This window comes from Microchirus variegatus (assembly GCF_963457635.1).
Source record: "Microchirus variegatus genome assembly, chromosome: 6".
Lineage (NCBI taxonomy): Eukaryota > Metazoa > Chordata > Actinopteri > Pleuronectiformes > Soleidae > Microchirus > Microchirus variegatus.
This window is the reverse complement of record NC_139807.1, coordinates 25,188,983-25,215,004: the sequence shown is the minus strand read 5'-3', so window position 1 is coordinate 25,215,004 and position 26,022 is coordinate 25,188,983. Positions and strand designations below refer to the sequence as shown.

General features: G+C 41.6%; 1 long non-coding RNA gene across 1 annotated transcript; it reads right to left on the bottom strand.

Moving 5' to 3' along the window:
• Window positions 1-2,236: 2,236 nt before the first annotated feature.
• LOC310928611 lies at window positions 2,237-22,934 on the bottom strand. The gene is made up of 3 exons (XR_014592864.1): window positions 22,728-22,934; window positions 21,749-21,831; window positions 2,237-2,459 (listed from the first exon to the last, which is right to left on the bottom strand). It is a non-coding gene; the product is annotated as an uncharacterized lncRNA (long non-coding RNA).
• Between the last annotated feature and the right edge of the window lie 3,088 nt (window positions 22,935-26,022).

The window sequence follows — 26,022 nt, the reverse complement described above, 5'->3', positions numbered from 1 at the left end:
CTTTATCGTTAACCCTCACTTCAGACGCCTGCTGAATGCTTCGACAGTGAGCGCTCTTTTAACATTTAACTTTGACGCAGCTCTGTCAAAATCAGACTGCAACGAGTGAAGGTGTTGTGCGTTCTTGAATTAAGCAGTGCAGGGAAGTGAATTGTATGTAGGTCATAGTACTGCATGTGTGCAGGCTCTTGACTGAGTATGTGCTGCTGCCTAGGTGCCCCTCTATCAGGTTGACTGCGCGGCTGGAGATAGGCTGGCTACTTGTCTATTCTTGGAGTGTGCTGCCCGCCACATTCCTGCCCTTATATTGGAGACACAGGGGAGGGGCGGAGGACGTATGAGGGTTAGGGACAGCTGGACTCCTTCGGCAGAGAGTCATAGACCCCCATTGAGACCTGGTCTGTCTGGAGTGATCCAATCCTGTCCACATCATGCTAAGTTCAGGTCTCAACGGTCCCAATCCATCCACAGATCTGATTACAGAAACCACATTTGGATGTGGCTTGAGGATGCAAACAAAAAACGTCCTCAGGACACATCACCACACTATAAGGGCCACACGGTTGGTGCAGTGGGTAACCCCAAGAAGACCCGGGTTTGTGACCTGGCTGGAACAAAGGCTTTTGTGCCTGGAGTTCGCTTGTTCTCCCCAGGTTTTTCGAGGTTCTCTGGTTTCCTCCCACAGTCCAAAAACATTCAGATTTGGGGATGAGGCAAATTGGAACCCCCCAACCCCCCCTCTGCGACCCTCAAGATGGATGGACCACGCTATCACTAACATTGGTCACCATTTGATTACTTTCATTTAATGGTTAAAACCTTTCATATTACAACAGCATGTGCACAGCTGTCTGTCACAACAACACTTTGACATTGTACAGCCACACTAGTTTCAAACATAAATATGTTCTTGTAAATTGTCATGCCGTCAGTGTTTATTTTAATAAAGGGTCCGGATCCGCTCATATGTGGTCACTAGAGACGCATCCCTCCATCCATTTTCTACAGCATGAGGGTTGCATGGAGTGTTATCTTAGCTGACATAGGGTGATAGGCGGGGTATACCCTGGACAGTAGAGACACACCCATGGACTCATTTTAATACCAGGAGTAAGCAGTCAAACGTAACTCGCATGCAATTGAATCACTGAGGATGGATGTTAGTACCATGTCTGAACAGTCAGTGAGGGAGTCAATGGCAGGAAGGTTGGTGAGGGTGTGACATGGCCCCCAGGGGATATTTACTACACAGGGCAGGTGACATTGCAACAGAGCAGCACCGCCACATGCAGGTGGAATGACACTGTGAAACAAGTCATGACACTGTCAGTCTCCCTCACCATGATATTTTTATTCCAGACGTATGGCATGACAGCTTGGGCCGGGCTAACATAACCCGCTGTCGCCGCCACTCCAATCACTCACTCACTGACCAGAGCACATGCTCCTTGTCTCAGCTCTCTCTATGTCCTTTCTCTCTCTGTCTCTCAGTGACTGACTGTCTGTCAGGACCGTGGTTCTCCATCTGCCACTTGCAATTGTGAGGAGGCCTGTGAACTTTTCAGAGCAACACTTCCTGTCACATCAACATGTTGCAACCACGGGCCGCAGACAAAAAAGTCAAGATAGTCTTCTGGTTTGTCAGATGAGGCCAACCTGCAAGTAGCAATATATCCACTGAGCTCAGTCAATAAGTCAGACTCTCACAGGTGACGTCACTACTGGTTGCTACTTGGCTGCAACCAGCTCCCAAATATATATATAAAAAAAATAAAAAAAACTCCTCTGCTCTTGACAGCAGCTGTGACAAACTAACCATTAAAATCCACTTTAAAACTGCAATCATCTTCTGTATAGCAGCACTGAAATGAAGCAGATTTAGACAAACGCTCCTCATGAAGGGCCTGTGTGCATGTCTAATGAAGATGTTTAGTAATTAGCCTAATGCAAGGCCCACTATAGTAATGAAACAAGTTGACCTGTGGTTGGGCTGTAAACTTTATCTTCTGTGGCTGGCTGTAGTCCTGTTAATTACCCACTGACAGAGGGCAGAGGGAGACGTTGGGTGTATGCATCAAAACGAGTGCAGACATTTAGGGTGGAGCCAACATCTACTGGAATGTGATGAATACTGCTGAAGTGGTGTAAAATAAAAGTCCCTCAGAAAACCAGATTGTAACTTCAGGACTGAGCCTGCGTTTAATGGGCTGGTACCAAACACCCCTTGTCGTGAGGTTAGCGCGGTGCTAACGGATGCATGCTGCAGTCCACTGCACACACTGGCTCGGGCTGGCTGAACCCCCCCTGCATTCGGACGTGAGCAGTATCCAACGGCTGACTCAGCGTTACACCCACGCCTGATTGGTTGATCACAGGGGGAGACAGGAGTGTAACAGGACCCTTTATCCTCTGCCAAGCCTCTTCCTCACTTCCTTACTCTTCATAAAGATAAAACACGTCTGTTGGAATAAAAAATAACAAATAAACACTTTTTGACCTTGAACGGATGTTCGACTGAGCCGAACAGAGCAGCGACTGTATAGCACGATACAGCCGTGATCTCTTTCTTTATCGTACGACAGGTCGCTCTGTGGCTGGAGGTGATGATATCTCATGATGAGTGAAGCTAGGTTCTTACCTTTCATAACACGGAGCAACTCTGACAATATCTCCAAACATGAACATGAGAGAGAGGTACCGACTTGACCTTGTGTCTATATTTCATCCAACTTGACCTCTCTTATGGGTGGATTTATTTACAAAACCATGACCAGTTTTTGCTTATTGCTGTTAAATGTTTCTTGACATGATCTTTAACGTCTCTATAGGATATCATTAGTAGCCTTTATGTGTGTTTACGGCACTCATACATTGTGATTATTACAGTGTTTATCTCCCTCTGCTCTTGATTTTACCGCATAATGAATTGATCCTGAAAGCGGTTTTATTCTTTAACCTTTTAATCTAGCGGCAACACCCTTAAGACGATCAATACCTATTTAGATGATATATTTAATTATATCCCCGACTCTCCCACACTCTCAGCTCTTTCCCACATTTCTCTGAAAACCACCACAGCATGTAGAGAGGCTCTGAATACAATCTTTCCCAACTGACTTTGTCTTTTATTTTATCTTTCCTAATATTGACACGCTAATGTCATAAAGACTGCTGTAAGTGTCTCTAATGAGCCACTTATTGAGTCATTTCACCACATATATATCCACAGTGTATGTGAGCTGGAACAGGGAAGCGAACCACCTTGTGTTGCATGTGGCCGAGTTGTTGAACCTGCCTTAACTGCCTGTCAGACCTGCCCTCAGCACAGTAACACAACATCAATAGCTGTAATGAGGTTAAAATAAAAAAATAAATCATGAAAACATTTGCAGGAAAGCAATCTGAGCCAGCACTGCTGCAAGTGATTTTATGTGTCGGAAAGTGCTGAGACGTAGCTTCCCCAAAATGAAATGGAAGGCGTGCTTAAGATTCTGAGGATAGCCAGTGTAGTGCTAATTATCTGCTCATAAACTCACATAAGGATATAAAAGACGCCAGCCGCTAAGTCCTGCACATGCATCACTGTCAGTAAACTTCTTGACAGAGAGGAACAAAGGGAGATCAACAGAGACAGCTTGTAGAGAAGGGAATGATGGGAAAAGCTCAAGTGAAGGGAGATCCAATTAAGTGAATGAAAAGCACTGACAATGAAATAATTCTATTTTTTTTTTTTTTTTTTTTTTAAGGAACTCTTTGGAGGGTATCAAAGTAAAGAATACGTCATCTCACCTTTAGCGCCATGCAGTGGATGCCAAACCGCAGCAGGCCCACCTTCTGTCATCACCTTCCTTTCTCCCTCTCTCTACTTACGCAAAGCTGATTGTCATTCAGAGCATGGTCTCTCCACACCCTCACCTCCACCTCCCCCACCATTTTTTTTACCACAATTCCCTCCATCCTCTAACCTAATGAAACCACTGCTGCTGCCACACTTTGGTATTTTAGCTGTGCATTCATTACAGGCCACGCTATAGTGAAACAAAAAGGGTTTTGGTGGGGTTTCAATAAGAAAAAAAGAGCACATGCATAAAGATAGCACCAACTGACATGCTTTCTAATGTGTGCAAGAGAGCGGGGCAAGTGCAAAGCTCACTGAGAGTGAGAGGCTTTGCTACAGCGAGATTAGAATCAGTGGACAGATCAGAATCCTGGTGCCCCGTGTGAAGAAGGGCGTATGAGTCAGGGTGGGTAAATGTGATTAAAGTGAGTCAACAAAGCGTTTGGCTTTAAGACAAAGTAAAGTTTACTATGGATGAGGCCTAAACTACAGAGGGGACTTATCATCGATTTCCTTATCAGCTGTTTAGCAGTGAATCATTTGATTCACGTTAAACACACAGCAGAGTTAGAGAAAGCACTTAGAGACTGCAAACCTCTGCCAAGGCTGAGCAGCGTCCCACAGTGCAGCACTCAAACTACACTCCTTTAACTCACACAGTTACAGAATCAAAGAATCTGCCTTTGGTCATAACCTACGTCTCCAGAAAGTTTCAGCAAAAATCTTTTTCAGTTATACTGTAGGTTTCATTTAGTTTTTTTATTTGCACACTACAAAAAAATTGTAGAGAGAAAACAATAACATAATAGTCATAGTAATTGTCATCAATATCAAGTATCAATATTACACAGCAAAAAGAAAAATCTGTTTCCAAAATGTGTTATAACTTATATTTCACTACAAACAGATGCAGCAACCATTCATTACATAACGCTTTTATGTGTATTGACACTTTTGTATCAATACGTTTGCTTGGGTACTTTTCTATGACTGTGCTTTTCACAGTTTCCGCTTCACTTCTGGTTTCTACTTCTGCACTTTAATTTTAGTACAATTTATTGTTAATGCAGTTGTTTTTGGCAGAAGGGACTGACAAAATAACATTTTAAAACTCTTTTTTTTTTGTTTACAGAGCACGTGGAAATATACTTCTTGTACCTTGTATTTGCATTGTCCCCTCCTTCTTCTGTGACCCCCATTCACTCCTCCCCTTGACTAACACACATACACACACACACACACACACACACACACACACACACACACACACACACACACACACACACACACACACACACACACTCCTTCTCTCAGTATCTCTCCATATCTCCCTGCCACATCTCTGATGTGACCTCATGGTGCTTAGTGCTCTCAGCTGTGTCCAGCCACAGTCCGACCACTGGAGACACATGAAAGGAGCTCATCCCAGACAGGTAGACATACTGAACCCCCATAATGCAACACTGAAATGCATTGCATCAGCTATATGATGCACACAATTATCTAGTTAATGCAACCAATAACAAGTTGTTTTTTTAAAACCACAAATGCTCTCTGCTTTAGTCCATGTGTCACAGCGGAGTGTTTTACAGCACTTCCTGCCCTCCATCTTTCCCCCGTCTGTGCTCTGTCACTTCTTTGAAGTGTGCAGTATTTAAAAGGTAATGACATGCAGGACTGGCAAGGCAGGGAGACAGTCTCTTCAGACCTGCAACCGGGCTCCTTTTGGATGTTACTAACTATTTATTACACTGGTGTGCACTACACATTTTGACCTAATGTTCAATTGAAGAAGACCTGGAAGAAGTGATTGAGTCCATCAACTGCTCAGCTAAATATTTACTGCCGTCCTATATACTAGTTATTTTTGCATCCAGCAGAGTATAATTTTATTTCCTGGTTGGCTTTTGGAGGAAGACCCAAGAGCCATGTCATTTTATTTTTATTTTATTTTTTTTTTACATACAGTCTATGAGGATAATCTCTCGCCCTTGCTCATTTAAATACAACAAATCAAGTGCTCAAACTCCACAGAACACAATTACCTGCCTGATTCTGGAGAGACCTGGAAGGAGGTTTTATTTAATCGAGGGTGATGTCGCTGGATGTGACAGGGAAAGAAAAAAAAGAAAAGGAAAGGCTTTAAATTTCTAAAAAAAAAAAAAAAACATAACTACGACAATAGCCAGAGGCCAATACACAACCCACTCATGCAGCTCACTTAAACCTATAGTTTCTCCAGTTGCTCCTGCTGCTGATACAGCACTACTGCGGCTGTGTAAAGCCCAGTGTTACAGATGGTAATCTGGCTATCATATACTGTAATAGTCTCTGTGCAACAAAATGGAAGCAATTATCTCAAAGCACACAACGATCGGTGGAACAGATCACAACGCATAACTCTTTATGGCTATGTGAGATTTACTCTCTCTCTCTCTCTCTCTCTCTCTCTCTCTCTCTCTCTCTCTCTCTGTGTGTGTGTGTGTAACTCATGTTCATTACGATCCAAAACTCTTCCTCTCTTCTCCTCTTTTACTTTGTCTCATGATCTTTTGTTCCTTGCCATTTCTCATTAGCCATTAACCCCCCCCCCCCCCATCACCACCACCACCACCACACACAGACATCACTACTTTCAATGATAGTGTACCTTTCACTTCGTTGTCCTTTACTTCTTCTTCCAACCCTTCACTGTCTTTCTGAGCAATGAATATGATGACAGAGGAATGCAAACTAGCGCTCTCCTCATCTTAAATATACAAACACCAGGGGGAAGGAATTAATATTCTAAGATGTCTGGATAAAGCAAATTATCTCAAGCAGGGGCCTGGAACAGCATAATGTCTAACGACTGTTGGGGTTAAGGGTAATATACTGAAATAAACAGCTGACTGTCATATCAAAGAAAATATATACTGAATTGATGCTTACATATTCATCGAATGAGAGGGATTTTAAATTAGAATTGTGACCAAAATAAATAAAACCAAAAAAGGGCCTACAAATCAAAAATAGGATGTGTAAATAAAGCAATTAAGATGCACATGATTTGAATAAACGAAATTAAGTTTTTCTTTTTGACTACCTTTCTCTGATCATCAATCAATTATTTTGTTCCCTCTTCTCTCAACATGCAGTCTGAAATTTCAAAACAGAAAAGTCAGAGTAACACACTTGACGCCAAAGATCCCAGCGTGGGTTAATACCTGGAAACATGAAATTCAGGCTGGTTCAAAGTTTGGAGTGAGGAGGAGACTGGTTTTATGCTCTATCACCTTAAATAACTGGTTATTTTTAAGTTATTGGATGGTAGAAAGACTAATCATCAAATTTTGGTGCCCTCTGCTGCAGGTATATAGTGCGAGGACAAGGACACTAGTCCAATGAAATGTGTCCATCATGGTACGGTTCAGTTTGGTGCAGTTTTTAACAGTAAAGCCCTGGCCTCACATGGTCAGAAGACATGTTAACACAGGCAGGTAAATGAAGGAACACATTGTATGTGAGCAGAAGTGATCAAATTAAAGAAGGTCCCCATCAAAGCATAGAATCAATCCTTCTTACTTGAGAAACATTATTTTTCAAATTTCAGAAATCCTTCTTTTCCTTTGGTCGACCAAATGACTGCAAATAAAACCTAATAAAACCTAACAACAAAAAGAGAAACTGTAACTAATTGCTTCAGTATATCTTTCAGCTAAGAATCAGAATCCAACATCTGGTGACCATGAAACGTTCACAGCAATCTGAAATGTTTCGTCAGATTGAACTTTTTTGATTTGAGCAGTGACAAACTCTTGTTATAACTCTAAATCCCATTACTTCAAATAAACCAAATCACACATGAAGTTAAACTCATACATTTAATATCACATAAATTTTTTCCTCACAGTTTTCATATATCTTTTATCCATTTTAATAATCATTTATTCAAATAAATTAAAGTTTTTATTGAATTGTTTGTCAACTTTGGTAAATGTTGGACTGATTTCTTGACAGAATAAAAGGAATTAAGTTATATTTCATCACTATTTTTTTCCTGATCTGCAAAATAATCAGATCCATGACTCAAAAGAGCTGTAAGCTTTGTGCTCCATGTTATTACAATAACTTTACAACCTAATTATTATCTTTTAGGTTGCTGTGTCTTGTTCTCAAAGTTGTATAAAACTTAGGCCACTTCAGTATGGGCTGCAGTTACAGTTGTTTTTAGACCAAACCGGAACGACCACACAGTAGTATATATATTAGGTATAGTTTTATGATTTGAATTACTGAAACTTTATAACTAATTAACAAGCTGATGGTAGATCGGTAGGTTGTGCTGCTCTGCTTCCATTCTTGTAATCAAGTAATGGAAATATTAGTGTGCCCAAGAATGCATTATAGTCTACCTGCTTATGAGAAACACAAACTAAACCTTACTTTATATTTTCCCTGAGATGACTCTGCAGGATTTTTTTTTTTTTAACACTGCAGGTGGATGAGTGCGGGTGGAGGCTGCATTATGTAATAAACTGCTATATTTGTGTAGAGAGGGAGGGACAGAGGGCCATGTTGTACAATAATATTGTCAGCCATGGCCAAAGAGGGAGCAATTTTTTATTCAAAATGAGTGATTTTTTTCGTTTTTTTCAAAATTGTTCAACTTGAAGTTTGTGAGAAGCCACTACATGCTTCAAATCACAGTATTGTGGGTCTTGAAGCCATAAACTTTGGATTTGAATTAAGGTTGTTTGATTGCTGTGAATCGATTCCTAGTTTTGGTGATCTCACATTCCAGAGCTTTTGTTGTTTTTTCAGCCAATCAGCTGACGATCACAGAAAATACACATGGCTACTTAATATGCATGCACAGAGAGAGAGAGTGTGTGTTCACAGTTGCATGAAGATAAGGAATAAGAGAAGGAAAACTGGAGAATAACTAAACTGTGGCTGTACTTCTTAACAAAGACAGTCACAGATCTCACTTCTGCTATGTGTGTGGACTTGTTACCATTTTAAGCTAGTGATCTTGCATAAACGTTAGCAGACTTCATCGTCACAAAAACAACAAACAGATGGATTATTCAGCGGCAGAAAGAGAGCAGGACAGACGCAGCAGTTGTCTGAGATGATGATGTGACGCCAGCACCGCTATATCTTCTTTTGGGGTGAGTTTTCATTGTTAATCTCCATAACGTTAGTGTTCAGTCACATACAGGGATGTTTTTTCTTTAATAATCCACAGTGTGTTTCAGAACGTTATGTGGCTGCATTGTTATTAACAAGCTTCAGGGCCGGCACAAACGTGCTGATGTGCTTGAATCATGTGTAAATGACACAGCTTTGTGTATGAAGTATTGACTGTGATGCTAATGATTTAGTAACTAGCTGAGAGTTAGCACATCATCAGCCCATTCAGGAACATACTAATCCATCCACACTACACCACAGAGCCACTGTATTTCATTAGTGCCTGCGGAGGCAAGGCAGTTTGATTTGATATTAGAAATATGTGTCTTTGATCATTCTTTATTAAGTATACATATTATATTTTTGTTTTTAGGAAACAACAAAAACAGATTATGGAAATACAATGATTTTGAGCAGTGTTTAGGGTTGTTGTCTTGTTGAAAGATCCAGCCCTGGCACAACTTCAACTTTGTCACTGGTTCCTTGACATAGTTCTCAAGAATCTGCTGATATTGCAGACTTCCTGTAAATCATATGAACTTTATTTCACTTCTCAAATATCACTGTGTTTGTCTCCTATATGATATATTTAACTAAAATTTCTCATCCAAATAACCAATAATTTATAAAGGAAAATCATGAAAATTTACAGGGGTGCCCAAACTTTTGCATACCACTGTATGACTACACGAGTGTAAGAACAAGATATGATAACAGAATAAGCCACCCCTTCCTATATTTTTTAATTTATTTCATGTTCATGTTCAGTGTTTATTCACACTGAGAATCTGTAAATAACTCAAAATGTCCCTCGGTAGACTTGTGACCGGTTTTGCCATGGCTGGCCATATATTATGTGTTGAAACAATTAGAGGAGGAGTTTTTCTTTTTTTTTTCGTGGTCAACTGACAATTACTGTGTCGTAGCATTACAAATGTTAGGACCTTATAAACAGACAGAATGCAATTGCAATATTAGGATGACTGTAAACCAGTAATTATGAGGGTGTCAATGTAAGGAGAGCCAGCGTGTGAAACTATGTGTGTGTGTGAGTGTGTGTGAGTATCAGTGAGAATGTAGAGGAGGAAGATACGGCTCCACCGCCATCACACTGCCCTTGTTCCTTTAATTACTTCCCTCTGCTTCACAGCTTCAGTGCATAACAATTATCCTGCGTGTTCATTTGGAGGGAACGCACCCTCTCTCTCCCTCCTGATATCGCACAGCGACGGACAGGCTCTGGTGTCAGCAACATCACTTGATGTACAGAGAACCCTAGTGGGAGCCATTAAATCTCTCGGACTCGGGCTAATACAACTGTCTTTTACACCCCACCACCACCACCACCATCTACCTCTGCACCATAAACAATAAACAAGTGAAGCTGCCTGTGGCACTGCTCAAACCAGATGTGAAGTCTTTTTTTCCCTTTTCTTTTTCCTCCCTGCATTGATTTTTTTTAGCTCAACATGTTCGCCCAAAAAAATAGAGAGATGATGAAAAATAAAAAAAAAGTCTAATAATAATGGGAGGAAATGAGGAAAATGAAACACAAAGTGATGTAATAATTTACAGATGCAGCTGGTGTCCTACAACTGTTATAATCAATTACACACTGCTGGAATGTGAACTTCTCCTTTTAGCAATGTGTGGCTTTGGTGTGTGTGTGTGCGGTCACACACACACACACACGTGCACAGGCAGACGAGAGGGGGTCGGGCCTTTTGCAGTCTATTGGAGTCTAATTCAAGCAGATGTCTGTTTAATTGATTGAAACAAATTACCTCAGCATTGATCCCTGTCCCGGCGTAGGAACTGATCGGCTTTTCTGAGGCACACTCAGAGTTTGTGTGTGTGTGTGTGTGTGTGCGTGTGTGTGTGTGACCTATTCAGTGAAAAAGTGACTTCATCGCTGAATGATAAATAGTAATTTGGTTTCTGATCGCGCCGTGTGTTTTCCTAATTGACTCCCAGTTTCCCTTTTGAACTGACGCACAATCATTCTCACATTAAAACAGTGCACCAATTAACTGATTGATTTTTTAAGGCTCATAATTATGAGTAATGCATTAGGTTTCTGAGGCCATTCCTCACCAAGGCCTTATCTGTGTGTGTTGTTTTTCTTTTTGTCCTTCCCCCTTTCATCTATTATCATCTGTCTTTTCTTTTTTTGTGGAGATTAATTTGTCTGCCGTGGTTTCGGTGTCACGTCCACGGCCGTGGCACATGTTCCATCTCTAATAAGCTCCGTGTCGCCTCTTACACTATTCTGTAATGACTGAGTGCATGAGCAGTCGGCCCGTGTAAACTGTGAAATTACACATTTGCTTTGGCTTCAGCCCGTCGCTGGTGCCACAAATAAAAGCTGCTCCCGCAGTCGGTGAGCTGCTGCTGCTTCTCAGTGTAGATACATTATATCCGTGTAATGTGTACATATTTGAAAATAGAACATAAACAGCAGGATAAATCAATACCGTGGCTAGAAGTGCTGGCATCGATGCCAGATAATGTATTTGTTCTATTGCGACAAGCCCAGTGTTTGTGTGTCTATATATACACATTTAATTTACATTACACCAGTGGAAGTGATGCAATGTGGGTGTGTTTTTTTTTTTTGTGTACGCTTATTGTTTGAGGAATGACTTTGGGGCGTTCAGGTGTACGTTACCCCAGAGATTCACTTTGGAGACATAAACATATAAATTGATATAATAGACTGAGTGTGTCGCCTTGTGTCCAGGTTAGACACACACACATTACGCCTGTTTCAACTTCCATTACTCTTTACCTCTGTTATACCCTGAAGATTACTGCCGATACACACTTACTATCAACATGATTAAAAGAGTGAAAAACTCAAAGAGTAAAAAAATACCAACAATAAACTCTGACACTTAAATCTGGGGAAGGCAACATATTTCTGGCATTATTGATCGATAATTCCATAATAACCTTTCAGCATAATGTAAATCAAGGGGTGTGAGAGAATTGTGCATGTCCTCTTGTCTCTGTTTACAGACGCACGGAGAGAGATGGTGACGCCAGCACTGGAAACTACTTTGTTCACTGCAAATAAACCTTTAAAATAGGCAAGACTAGTCTGAAACAGTTGGACAATAAATGTCGATATAAAAAGGCGATTCAGAGATGGCAGTGTTGTTTCAGGTCAAATGTTGTGTATGAAATAACTAGATGTATGTATATTATATATATATATATATATATGTATAATATTAAAAATCTTGCAGATGAGACTGAACAATCAACTGTTTTTCTAGCATTGTTGCATATTTCAGCTTTAATATGAAAAGCTTAATTTAAACTGATTTATTTTGCAATTTACAATTAAAGTTTTCCAAATGTGGTCATCGCAGTAAAATTACACATTATTTGTGGAGATATACGTTTTCAGCACAGCATGAGGCTTCACAACCAATGACCAAATAATAATAATAATAATAATAATAATAATAATAATAATAATACAAGAAGAAGATGGGGGAAGCAGAAGAATAAAAAATGCTTCTAAATGAGTAATTATATAAGCTGATAAAGGAAAATAGATAGAGTCTTAATGCATATATAAAATGCTGTTTACTAGTTTTACTGCTTGTGGAACAAATCACAGTTTGAATCTGTTTTTGATGACTAAATTAAGGCAAAAAAAAGTCATCAAACTTACAAATGGGAGTCATGTAAAACGCTGCCTGGCAGCCACAGAGCATCAGCCGCTGCAAAGCCAAAGATGAAAGTGCATTTTCTGCAAATTAAGTTTTTTTATTATTATTTTTATTGTTGTTGCACAAAGCTCTTTTTTGGCTGTTCAAACATTTTTACTCTGACTGCTAATCTTGCTTTGATTGTACACTTCCTCTCTGACTGTTCCTTTTTACACCGTGTGGAAGTTTCAAACAGTTCGCCTTATCTGTACAGTACAGAGGGAAATGCATGGTGCTGCAGCTCCACATTAATAATACCAGAATGTGTTGTGACAATGTACACTGTGCACATGTGTTTTCCTACATTTGTCTGTTTCAGTTTGAGCAGTTAGAACAATTCATTATCTTCGATGAGATGCCACACACATGTGCATAATATTAATGATTAATAGGGTGCCATAAACAGCCATAGCCATGTGCATTGACAGTGATCATGTGAGGACAGATGTGTAAAGAGTATGCATGTCAGCATATGTCATTTGATAAAAGATGCCTGGTTAAGGCTTAAGAATATGTTTGCCAATTTATCCCACTGTTAGACAGCTTTTCCCCAAAAGGGAGTTTGTCAACCACTCACGCTCTCCTGAACCAAAGTCCATAGAGAAAATCAACGCCTTTAGCTCAGGGGTAAAGAGGAGCTGCTACTCTTCGGCTGTCTTGTTTGGTAAGTTTTTCTCACTGTGGTGAAAATGAAAAAAGGTTTTGAAACACATAAGTCACAACACAACACAGGTCACAACTCCCGTTTCCTGTGACGTAAAATCGTTAATTTTCTCAATGGACTTTGGTGCAGCTAGTGAGCGGTTAATCATTTGACACAGAACTGACACAAACATGAAAAAACTAAAATATGTGAGATAAAAGTGCAGGCATAGACTTAAGCAGGCATCAAATTTTATTTTCTGTGAGAAGGAGAGTCCATACATTCAACACTTAGTATGCGTCACCTCACGCAGCCACTCTTGTGAAATGTGAACTGTACCTTAAAGATAGAGTCGATGTGAATTAAACGTTCACATACACACACGTAGTATATGCTGTCATGTGGCCCTGCTGTACATTTCTGCATTAAACTCACGCATCCTTACAGTCAATGTTCCACATCACTGGTCTGAATGTGACTATTGCTAATCCCTCACTGGGCCCATGGATTACTAGCTTTGCCTTTGCCCTTGTGCAGACCTCCCAGATGAAGGGGGGGGGGGGGGTCAGTCAACCAGTCAGTCAGTCAGTCAGTGAAGGAAAGCAGGGATGGAGGGGTCAGGGGAAGCCCTGAGATGAAGCACGAGTTCTCGCAGCGTACAGTGTGTGTGCGTGCGTGTGTGAATGGATAACTCTCTCTTGCAGAATGAGGTAAAGTGTTACCGCTGCTTTACTTTTAGTGCCCGCCCCCGCTCCACCCCACCCGGTCGTCCGGCTTTGGCTGTCTCAGCACGGTGCCGCAGTCAGCATTGTTGCATATTTAATGTCCTGATGAGAGCTTCCACCTGCTGACACAGGCAAAGTGACAGAACAATACCCCACCACAACCCACCCGCCCCAATATAGACGCTCACATATACAGTATATGGTATATGGCACACACACACACACACACACACACACACTGGTCGTGAACATCATCATCAATCCACTGTTGCTCTGCCTCATCTCACACACACTCGCTCGCCACAACTCCCTCCACTCGCGATCCCACTATAGTCTACACCGCTCTTTCCCTTTTTATCAAACCCCACACCCACGCCCCTCAAGCACCTCTCTCTCACCCTCACCACCGTGCCCTTCTAGCTTCGAATTCCTCCACAGTACATCGACCTTTCCTTCTGGCTCTTACAAATCACTGCAATAAATCCATCCCAACATATAAACACACACACAGACACACAACATACACGTGTACTTACTCACACTCAGCACACACTTTTATGTTTTCAGGGGTTGGGGAGTGGCTTTATGCTCCCAGGTGGAGTGTGCACTTTAGTTTGGACCCAGTTCATCTCGAAGGCCTTCTCGTCTGCAGCTGCTCAAAAGTCTCTCGTACTGATGGTTAATTCGATTTGGAACAACACTGACTGCGTAATACTGTAATGTTTAACAATTTTGCTTGGCACGAAGTACTCCGTCATGTTTATGGCTCCCACTTAACATTCTTTTTTCTCTCTGTCCTCATTCTGTGAGATTGACAGGAAATGTAATCCAGCTGCAGGTTACTGTTGGCTCCCACGCAATCAAACACACACCTGATCAGGGCTGAACATTACAGCGCTGAAAGTGGCCCAAATAAACCTAAACAGGGACAGGTAAACTCTAACTAGGTCACATACACATATTTATATACAAAGTAGGGCAAAATGCATACAACTACAACCTTGTGTAATTGTAATACCAGCTCCCAAACCACACCTGGATTAGTCATTGCTCAGGCGTACATGTGTAAACGTAGCAATCGTAATAAGGCAAATAATTACATGACTGTCTGGTACAAGGAGAAAAAAAAAACTGACACCATGTTTTCTGCTGGCTCAGCAGAATGAGGCAGAGCTCATGTAGCCTGAAACTGTCGGTTTAACACAGAACTCTCTTCATGAGTAATTTCCTTCCTTTCTTGATTCCATTTACTTCTTGTTACCTCACGTTTCCCTTACACTAGTCGGTCCCAAAACCGAGATCCAGGCTTTCAGATGATTTCCATGAATCCAGTCCAGATTAATCTTGTCATATTTTAGCCAGAATTGTCCCCATGTGACGTCTCGGTAAAGTGAAATTTCTTAAAATGTTCAATTTGATTATTGTCATTTTCTGATGTCCCTTTTATTCTGGTGACAAGATTTCCAACTGCTGTGTTGTTCCGTTACAAGGAGAACACACAGAAAAGTATCACATTTTCGCTAAATTAAAAAAATGCCACTGTTAAATACGAAGTACAGGCCGAATTTGCGGATCTGTGGGCCAGACTGTGTGACCACAGGCAGGCGTCTGAGTCCAGTCATTTTGTTGAGAGGGTTCTACATCCAATCTCTGCCTCTTACTCCATCCGTCTGACCATCCTATCCATTAGCAGGCATTTAATCACTGCACCATTTACTGGAAACTGCTATCCATCTGTCTATGGTGCATGTGTGTGTGTGTGTGTGTGTGTGTGTGTGTGTGTGTGTGTGTGTGTGTGTGTGTGTGTGTGTGTGTGTGTGGCATGTTTTTTTTTTTGGAACATTGTCCAATTCACTGCCTTGATAAAAAAAACAACAAAAGTAATTAAGAGGAAGTGAAAATTACTCTTGAAAGCGTAAGTACGCATGTCCGTTTTTTTCTGCAAATCAACTCAAAAAGAACAGAGTGACAGCGATATCCAAAAAATCTATTGCGGCCCAAGTGGAAACTGCTGACTGCATGAAGACATGCGGCTGCGGCTGCGGCTGCACCTACACGTTCCTATAGTGTGCGTCTCTCTGCGGCACAAAGCTCACTGGACTTGACTGGACAACATCAGGGCAGGAAACATGCATGTAGACATAAACATTACATGGGACTATAAAACACACACACACAACATCCTCTCCACTGAGTTCCCACATGATCAGTTTGAAATGTTTGACTTTCACATTCAGGTGCAACGCTGTAATATTTCCCAACCTGGGATACATACTTCTTTACATTCCATAGTTGCTCTTGTTCATATGGGCATATAAAGAAGTATGTCCCCCAAGCCGGCCACTGTCCTTGGTACGCATCAGGCCCCCCCACCTCCTCCTCTTTCCCCAAAAATACACCCAACATTCAATGGAGGGGTTAAAAAAAAAAAAATGTTAAATCAGGATCCACAGACCACTGAATGAAGATAACCTCGCTCTGATCCCTACCAGCGTCAGGGCCTCTTGTTGACATCAGTGACTTCGACAGATAATTAACTTTACACGTATTCAGCAGAAAAAATCAAACAGCAAGAGAAAAATATACGATTTTACACGAATGAAAAGCCTGGTTTTGCTCTTCAAATTAGTTTTTTCGCACTGCTTTAAAAACAAACTGTGTGCACTTCTTGATTGAAACGGAATTAGAACATTTTTTCAAAGTGGCAAAAACACAGTGGGGTCGCTGCACACGATTCCCCACCAAGCCAGCACCATGTCACCAAGAAGAAGAAGCACCACTTTTAAAAGTCATATTTCACTTCTGACGTAAAAACACATCCCCACATTTAAGAACACATTACCCCCACCACCCCACCAAAAACACAAAATAGTAAAAAGAAATTGACAGCACTGGAGCATTACTTGACTGTCTGGTGAACCATGTGTCCGCTCTGACTTGACATGCACTGTACATTATGAAGCAGTTTCTCACAGACAGGACACACACACACACTAGCGTTCACCTTGAGTGTCACGCTTTAAAGGTTCAGCTGCAGTGGTGCTGTGTGTGTCTGTGTGTGTTGGGGGTGCACCTGATGGGTGCTGGGGATGAAGGGAAACGAGGGAGATGTTGCACTTACCTACACGGGCAGATGTTGCCTCCAGATTCCCCCTCTTTTTCCTCTAACTCCTCCTCCTCCTCCTCAACCTCCTCCCCCGCTTCAGCTGGGCCGATGCACCAAAGAGAGAGGCAGTAAAGCGAGAGAGAGCAGAGAAGAAAAAAGGAGACTGTGGAGAAGAAGTGCTTTGCTCTCTCTCTCTTCTCTCAGTCTGTGTCCCAGGTGCTGCCTCTGCAGTCTCTCTCTCTCTTTAACATCCTCTCCTCACTCTGCTTCTCTCTCTCCCTCTTCTTCACTTAATCTCTCTGTCTTCCTCACACTGAAAACTTTTAGTCCAGCACACAGTCCGCCACTGGTCCCACTCTCACCCTCCACCACTGACAGCAATTTTTCTTTCTTCCTCTTTTTCCCTCTCTCTCTCTCTCCACTATGCCATCCATCTCTTGCCCTCTTTTCCTCACACACTCTCTGTCCCATGCAGCTCATGGGTGACCATGCTATGCTGTCTTCTCCCTCCTGACTGCCCTCTCTCCTTTTTATAGTTTGTGCTCTTATTCTCTCTCTCTCTCTCTCCTTCTCTTGCTCTCTCTCTCTCTTCCTATTAGACACTGCACACTCTCCTCCCTCACCCTCCGACTCTGTCCATCACACTCTACAGTAGTGTAGTCTGCTCCATGCCGAGCAGACGCTTGTGATGATGAGGTTGAATGACACAAGGGCAGGTTTGAGTGTGTGTACTGTATATATTGTTTCATACATTGTGTGTCAGTCTGTAAATGTGTGTCAGTGTACACAGTGACTGTGCCCTTGTTGCTTTAGTGAACCCCATTCATCTGAGAGCCCCCCCCCCCCCCCCCCACACACACACCTCTGCCCCCCTCCCATTAGCCTCAGTCCCCTGATCCACCAGCCACACCACCACTCCACCATCACCACACACACACACAATGACACACACACTTCCCCGCCTTCCTCTGCTGTCTCCCACCCTCCACCCTCGTCCTCGCAGGGATCAATACCAATTTATAGGCAAATGCACAAAGGCTGAGTCGTGCTTTTAATGAATTGAACCATTGCTAACGTCAGGCATCTAATGAAGGCTCTGAGGGAGGCATTGAGAAAACCTATGGCTGGAGAGGCAGGAAGCGAGATTCCATCACGAGAGGACAGTTTTAAGCACGACTCTTTCATACCTGGCATTAAAGAGCTTCTCCTGTGACCCCACTCGATCACACGTCACATCCGTGCATTGTACGCCACTACATTCATTCCAGATTTTTGGACCAAAATGTGCGTCAGCTTTTCGTTTGAGTGTCATACTCACACCGCTGTAACATGAAAATGCATTGATCGCTGTTAAGAACAATATGGTCATGGCTACAGAAACCAGCAGGTCATAGAATGTCAGCTGAGGAGGTGGACAAGGTGGAAAGAATTTGGACTCTCATTCTCATGACTGGATCTTATTTAGGACACAGTGGAGGCTCCTTAGCCCAAATTATTATTATAATATTATTATTACTATTATTATAACTCAAGACAGATGATAATATGCTGTCTGAATTAAAACAAAGAAGTCTATATTTATATATATATATATATATATATATATATATATATATATATATATATATATATAAAACAGCTTTTTTTTTTCCTTTTTGTGTGTGTAAACTTGTTTCGTGTCGCCTCTTTAGGACATTTTCTGGCATAAGCACTGAACAAAACCTGGACATAATAAGGTAAAACCTCATCTCTGAGGAACTACTTAAGTTTGGGGATAGATTTGAATTTTGGTAATAGGTTAAGGTCAGAGAATAGCTTTGTTTAGGTTGTCCACATGAATGGAAGTCAATGTGAGTCCTGAAAAGGAAAGCAGCACAAACCTGTGTGTGTGTTTGTACAAACGGCTGTTACTGTGACACAATTTTCCAACTGGGCTTCCCGTTTAAACATTTGATACGACCAGTCTGGTCAGTTATGATACAAGGTATGAAGCTGGACACAAAGCTGGCGTGTTCACGTTTGACGGCCCAGCATGCACTGCTCCCAGAGGCATGGCCAATTAACTGCAGTATCAGGAAGTCTTTTCCGACATTGCCGGGCCAACCTTTCACCTTGAACGCCAAGTCAATCTAATGAAATATCCATGAAAGCTCAAGCTGACACAGCACAATCTCTCCCGTTAATAATGGTGGATTTATGTTTATGTGTGTGTGTAAAAGATACGTTTTTCTATCGGTGCGTGTCTCCACAGTGAAGTGGGGAATGCAGTAGATATTCCAGGTATAAGCGGCTTTGTGAATATCTTCCCTCTTGTGTGTTCCTGCATATTTCTGATCTGTACGTCTGACTATATCAACTGTACCTGCTAAACCAAAGTGAATATGTCATCCTCTGTAGGCCCCCAAATCAGCCCATTTGTGTGTTCTTACCACTGTGTAACAGTGCCATGGGGGCTGCGCACATCAGCCCTGTCCGCCCAGTAATTAAACTAAAAGTCTCTTCCATAAATCACACTCATCTTCTCCTCTCTCTCTCTTTCAGTATTCCTCTTTTTTCTCTCCCAGCGATGGAATGAAGATTTTGTAAATCACCAGCAGGGGCTGGTAAATGAGGTGGGTTTTGCACATGTGCACACATGCCAACACGCACACACAGACACACCACATATAGAGACACATTTCAAAGCCTTGAGTGATCCACTCCGGCCTCGATATGCCACCATCATCACAATATTTCCAAGCAGGAATTAAAACTCTCAGGAGGGAAATCTAGACAACTGCTGTAGATGGCAAGATAAGGGCAGGATGTAATATACACCCGCACTGGGCTGTGATACGGAGCCTTGCAGGAAATGGGTGGAATTTGCTTTTATCAAGGCTGGTATGATCTCTGTAATCCTTACAATAGAGTGTAGAAACTTGAAAGTCATTTTTCATTACAATAAACCAGTCAGAAACAGAAAACAATATAAATCCTCTCGTAAACCTCATTCCTGTCTGTTCTGCTCTCAGCATTCGCAGTTAAACTCTCACTGTATAAAAGCCAAGATTCACACCCACTGGTCAGACTGCGTGCTCGGCAAAAAGACAGACAGATTGTCTTCAAACAGCTGCGCGTCTTCTATAACAACTGCGATCATGCAGGCTGTCTCCTATAGGGCAGAGCTGGGACACCCAACACCTCACCACCTCCAGCTATTCACCACAGAGTCTGTCAAAGCTCCGGATGCTTGACAGACAGCTGACCACTGCTGATCTCCCTGGTATCTGCTAACCGGGTAAAATTAGCCTAGACAGGAGGGAGAGAGAAACGGAGACAGAGGGATGGAAGCACATGCGGGACTCTTTTAGAACCTCGCTTCCACTTTAAACCTCTCCTCCCTTTCGGTGTCTCCAGAGAGTAACACATGTGTGTCCTGTCTATAGATAGAGCAGAGGCCCCAGTGGGATGGCCACACGGACGCTGTGCTTAACACTGGGGCACATTAGAACATGCTCATGCAGCGTTCCTACTGATAAAGCTCACCTGTCCTGCATTCAAATATAGAACAGTGAGTAGGACTGCACTGGTGCAACACTGTATACCCGTACACCAGGCTCTGCTGCTGCTGCCACAGAGACAAATTTTCCAACAACGTAGGCTGCTTTAAAAAGAAAATGCTCATAAAATGTCCACACATTTTACTAGAGTAAATTCTGTGAAGCCACTGCATCACTCAGTTCTTAAGGGCATATGTTATGGTCTGGCTGGTTTGTGTTATTGCACATTGGTTTAATTCTTATGTCACCAATTTGGAAGCTACATGTTTAGCAAAAAGCCTTGCAATTAATTGTGGTGTTCCACAAGGCTCAAATGTAGGTCCTTCACTGTTTAACCTTGACATGCTGCCACCTTACATTGTCATGCCTCTAAATGACCAAGGTCAATTCTACACCCTTTTTCGCTGTATTGTAGAAAAAATGTTTCAGTCATTGCTTCATAAGCAGTGGGGAATAATACAGGCATTAAGAGTGGAATTGTGCTTTTTACAATTTTTTAAAAAGTTATTCTGAAAAAATAAATGTGGTGTAAAAGATTTTTTCTCATTGCAAACATATATTACACTACACAGTTGCTTATGAATAAATTCAGCAAGCACATGAGATGGATAAAAATGTCAGTTTCTTACGATATTGGCGTAGTTGAAGAAGCTCATAAGGAAACACTCCAGAGCCTGAAAGACAACCCCTGACCTTTTAACCCTAATGTGATGTGCAGAGATGGTTCTCAGCCACCATGTGTGAGACACAATAATGTATTTGCTCTTTTTTTAAAAGCCATTAAAAGAGGATTCCCAGCTTATTTGGCTCACACTCTCATATCCTGTTATATAAAAGAACAGATGAGTAAAACCTAAAACCGTAAAGTGTGTGTGTGAGTGAATAAAGCCCACTGACAACCACACACAAACATGTTCACACTGTTCACAAATGTATAACAAAAAGAACAATTATTTTTTACAAAGACAGAGACATAGAGAAAGAAACATACTTTCACACTCACCGTGGTAAAGGTGATCCAGTGAAGGATGGTGGCCCATGCAGAGTGAAGCGGACGCTGCAGGCAGAGTCTCTCCTCCCTGGAAGCTGAATCAGCGATGGAGAGTTTAAGGATGCAGAGAGGAAAAGAGGAGGAGGAGGAGGAGGAGGAGTGAAAAGAGAGGAGGGAAATGAAGAGGGTCAGAGAACTGGTAGAGCTTTCTCACTCTGTTGGTGGATAAGGTAAGAAAAGAAAAGGAAAAAAATATATAGGACCCGTTACAGGAAGAAAACAGAGTAAAAATATTGCCCTTTAAAAAAACACTGAGGTTTGTTTAGAAGAAGCTTCAGTTTGAAGTGATGACTGGGCAATGAAATGCGTCAGTCGGCCAGCAGCTGCCCGTCCCTCCACATCACACCAGGCCATGTAAAGTTAGAAGGAGAACAGCTGATCGGGGCTGCCAGAGAAGGAGATGGAGCGAGATAGTGAGTGCTGACAGAGCTGAAGGACAAATCAGGAAGAGGGACGCGGGTAGGGAAAGAGGGGGGAAGGGTGTGAGGGAATGAAAAAGTGAGTGGGGAGAGACGGCGGGTGAGGGAAAGGGATTTTTTTTGTAGATTTAAAGAATAAAACCAGAAAGGGGAGAAAGAGAGGGGGACGGGGAAAGAAAAAAGTTGCTGCTGGAAAATATAAGAAAATGGGAAGGAAAGTGTGATGGGGGCAATAAAAATGTGAGAACGGTATAAAGCGGTGGAATGTGTGGAAAAGTTTGGGTCGTACAGTAGAAGCAAAAATTGATTTAAAAAACTGAAAAAAGAAAGTGGTGTAAAATAAAAAGCACCACTTTTACTACAAATAATAATATTAATAATAGTAATAATGATAATTCATTTGTAAACAAGTCTCAAAGTGCTACAAAGAACAACATGAGAAAACTAACATAAAAGCGTGACAATATGAACATCTTAAAATTGCTTTTTTGATTTCAAAAGTAAATTCTTACATTTTTCAGCGTTTTTCTCCTTTTCACCTCCATATTCCACTTTTTCGATATGTTTTCCGGCAGTCGTGAAAAAGATTGAGTCAGAAAAAAACTTTCTATCTTACTATCAATTAGACAAATTGTTGGCATTAAACAAAAAGAAAAAAAAAAAAAGGAGGAGATGAAAGCAAGTTCCAATGAGACAACTGGGGGGGAGGACACACACGCTAGAGGTTCAGCGGGATCAGAGGAAACCCCCACCATCCCAGGGTTTTTATACCAAGGTAAGAACCAGAGCCTCACACCCTCCCAGCAGCCCGCCTGCACAGCCATGCTCCACGGCCTTATTTAGTGAAGCATGGCAAAAAATAGCCTCCTGAGTGCTGCTGGGGGTGTCTGGCTTAAAGTGGGAGGAACAGGACGTGGACGACAGCGAGGTGAGGCAGAGGGGAATCAGAGAGAGCTGAGGGTGTTGGTGATGCAGTCACTTTTACTCATCCGCTGCTGTTTGACTACTCTGGTCTGGGTCTCGATTTTTCCTTCTGTCCATCTTTTTTTGGCGTGTCACTTCACTGTCCAATCCCTCACTCATGCTCCTGATTCTTAGGCTGCTCTTCTTACAGGCTGTTTGCACAATTTGCATTTACTCATTTGACAGATGCTTTTATCCAAAGTGACTTACAACTGTGGGGACTTGGAAGAAATAGCAGGCTAAGTGCTGAATCTGTGCTATAAGACAAAGTGTAGGACACACAAGTATCAGAAGCATTGTGCAAAATACAGGTGGGTCAGGGGGGCTAGACCCCCGTGATTGACAGTCGAGACTCTCTGAAAAGCAAACTTTGGGGGGGTCTAAACATTAGGGGTGTGCCAAAAAATCGATTCACATAACAATAGCGATTCTCATTAACTACGATTCAGAATCGATATAAAATGTCCCAGAATCGATCTTTATAAAGTGGGAAAATGTTTAAAAATGTATAAATCTAAAAAATACACTTTAATGTCTCTGTTTGTCATTCTGTCTTGCAAAGCAGACTGGAGTAGATCATCCTTTGCACACCTATAGATTGAAGCAGAAATCTTTATGAATCAAATCATTTTGAATCCAAAATCAATTTTGAATTGAATCGTAGCGACAAAAATAAGAATCGAATCGATTTATGAGATAGTAAAAGATTCCCATGCCGACATGTTAAACATGTTGCAGTATAATTAGAAAACTTGTTTTTTTCCGAAAGATTTTTCTAATTTCAGTTTTACATATATAATCTACATATTACAGTTTGCATGCTTTCTTATCCTTTATAACCACACAAAATGTAAATTATTTCATTTGTAATTGTGTATTTTAATGAGTTGCTTTCCAAATGGTGCTGTGGAAAAGGGCCACATGAGTCCACATCTGACGGGGAAGACAGCCAATACTGCAGGGTGGCACCTGGGGTGGTGAAACAGTATTGCACAAGAAATGGGAGATAAGACCCCTCCGATTATTAATGGGTATTTCGCACACTGATCAGAAGTACAAACTAAAGTCCAAAGGAGCCTAAGGAGTTTGTTGAGCATGTTAGAGGTGCAGGTTAAGAAGAGGATCTCAAAAGAGATGAGCCTGTAGATTCTTTAATCTTCATCCTACGATATGATGCACTGAGAGTATGCATGGTGGTGGAAACAGGGAGCTGCTTGTCTCCTTTGCAGTTGCTTGTGTATTTGTTTGTAGCTTTTTTAATGAGGAAATGATCAATGATTGGAACCCGTGATCTTTTCCTTTCATTTTTTTTATTTATTTGCTGTAAATATTTTGTTTCCATAGTTGTTTATTTAGCAATTTATTTGTCTAATATTCAAATATTGTAAACCCAGGGCAAAAGAGCTGGTTAAAGTGATGCAGGGTTTAAAATGTGATGAGCTAAGAGGAACAGCTATTGAGATGCATTGAAAGACCTTGGACAATCACATCACTTCTGCAGAAAGTCTCTTACTAACTAAATGTTTGATGCTGCTGTCGTTGGAGACAAAATATTTGTTTTTATAAGTGCAATGACTGCCAAAAATCATTTGGTTTTTATCTTTTTTAATATATTACAAATAGACAGTGAAACAAACTTGTGTTCTTTTGCAATCAGCAAAAAAGGAGCATAATAGTCCCTGGGCCACACAGGATGCAAATGTGCTGGGTTCCACCATTTCCTGGCATCGTGCTTGTGCTGCTCCTCTCTGATACAGTGCTGCAGACAGAATGACTCTTTCTCTGTCACCCTTGCTGGACATGAAATGTATTTTACATTGAGAAATTTGATGATTCTTAATCTAAAAGTGAACCAAAACTAATTTTACAGCTTCTTAAATGTGAATATTTTCAATTTATCTGTTCCATGTAACAAAGAAATCATTAAAGCTGAATGGTACCGGGGGCAGCACCACAAGCAGCGACAAAAAAACCATCATAAAACCATGTCTAACTTTAACAAACACAGACATGCTGCATACCCACAGAAAGGTCAGAAGCTCAGCTAAAAGCTCATATAAACCACGAAAAACAGTTAAACACAGATGGATCAAACCAGCAGCAGCGAAAAAGAAAAAAACGTTACAGCGCATTGAAAAGCGGCACCAGAGCATCAGCGTGATTATGTAAACTGCTGGACAGTGGAGACATTTTTATCACTCTACGACCAAGATTCACAGATCCAGCCCCAAAATAAGAGCAAAACAAAAACTGACTTTCAAGAAATACATCCAGAAATGTTGTCTTAACTTTGCTGTTTATTAAAGCTCACATAGAGCGCTCCTGTTGCACATATATGTTAGTTATGGAGGTCTACTTACATACATTAACTTGTTTTTATGGTCAAAAATGTCCTAGTTGCTGTAAACCAGTCGATCGAAACCTGTCTTTTCTGACGCTGTGCTCAGTCGCAATATTTCAGACATAAATCTCACACCCAGAAGACAGAGTGTGTTGTGATAGCCAGCGTAGAGCCTTCCCTGTCTTGTGATTGGCCAATACCCGGAAGTGACATAATCAGCACACCAGCTCTCAGTAGCGCAGCTCCCCCCTCTGCAACAGTGGATGCACTGCTCCTCATTATCAAAACATTGTTATAACAATGTTTAAAAATTGACAAAGTCAGAAGACACTGTCACTCGTGAAACACCTCCACAACGGTTATTCGCATTTGTGCCCGGACTAGTTCCCGGAGCAGGAGGATCTGCTGTTCAGGAGGACTGCTGTTTACGTAACCAGACCAGGTTTTTTCAGAGATCTCACTGAGCCCGAGATTACAATAAAACACAGCGTTCTCAGCAGTGG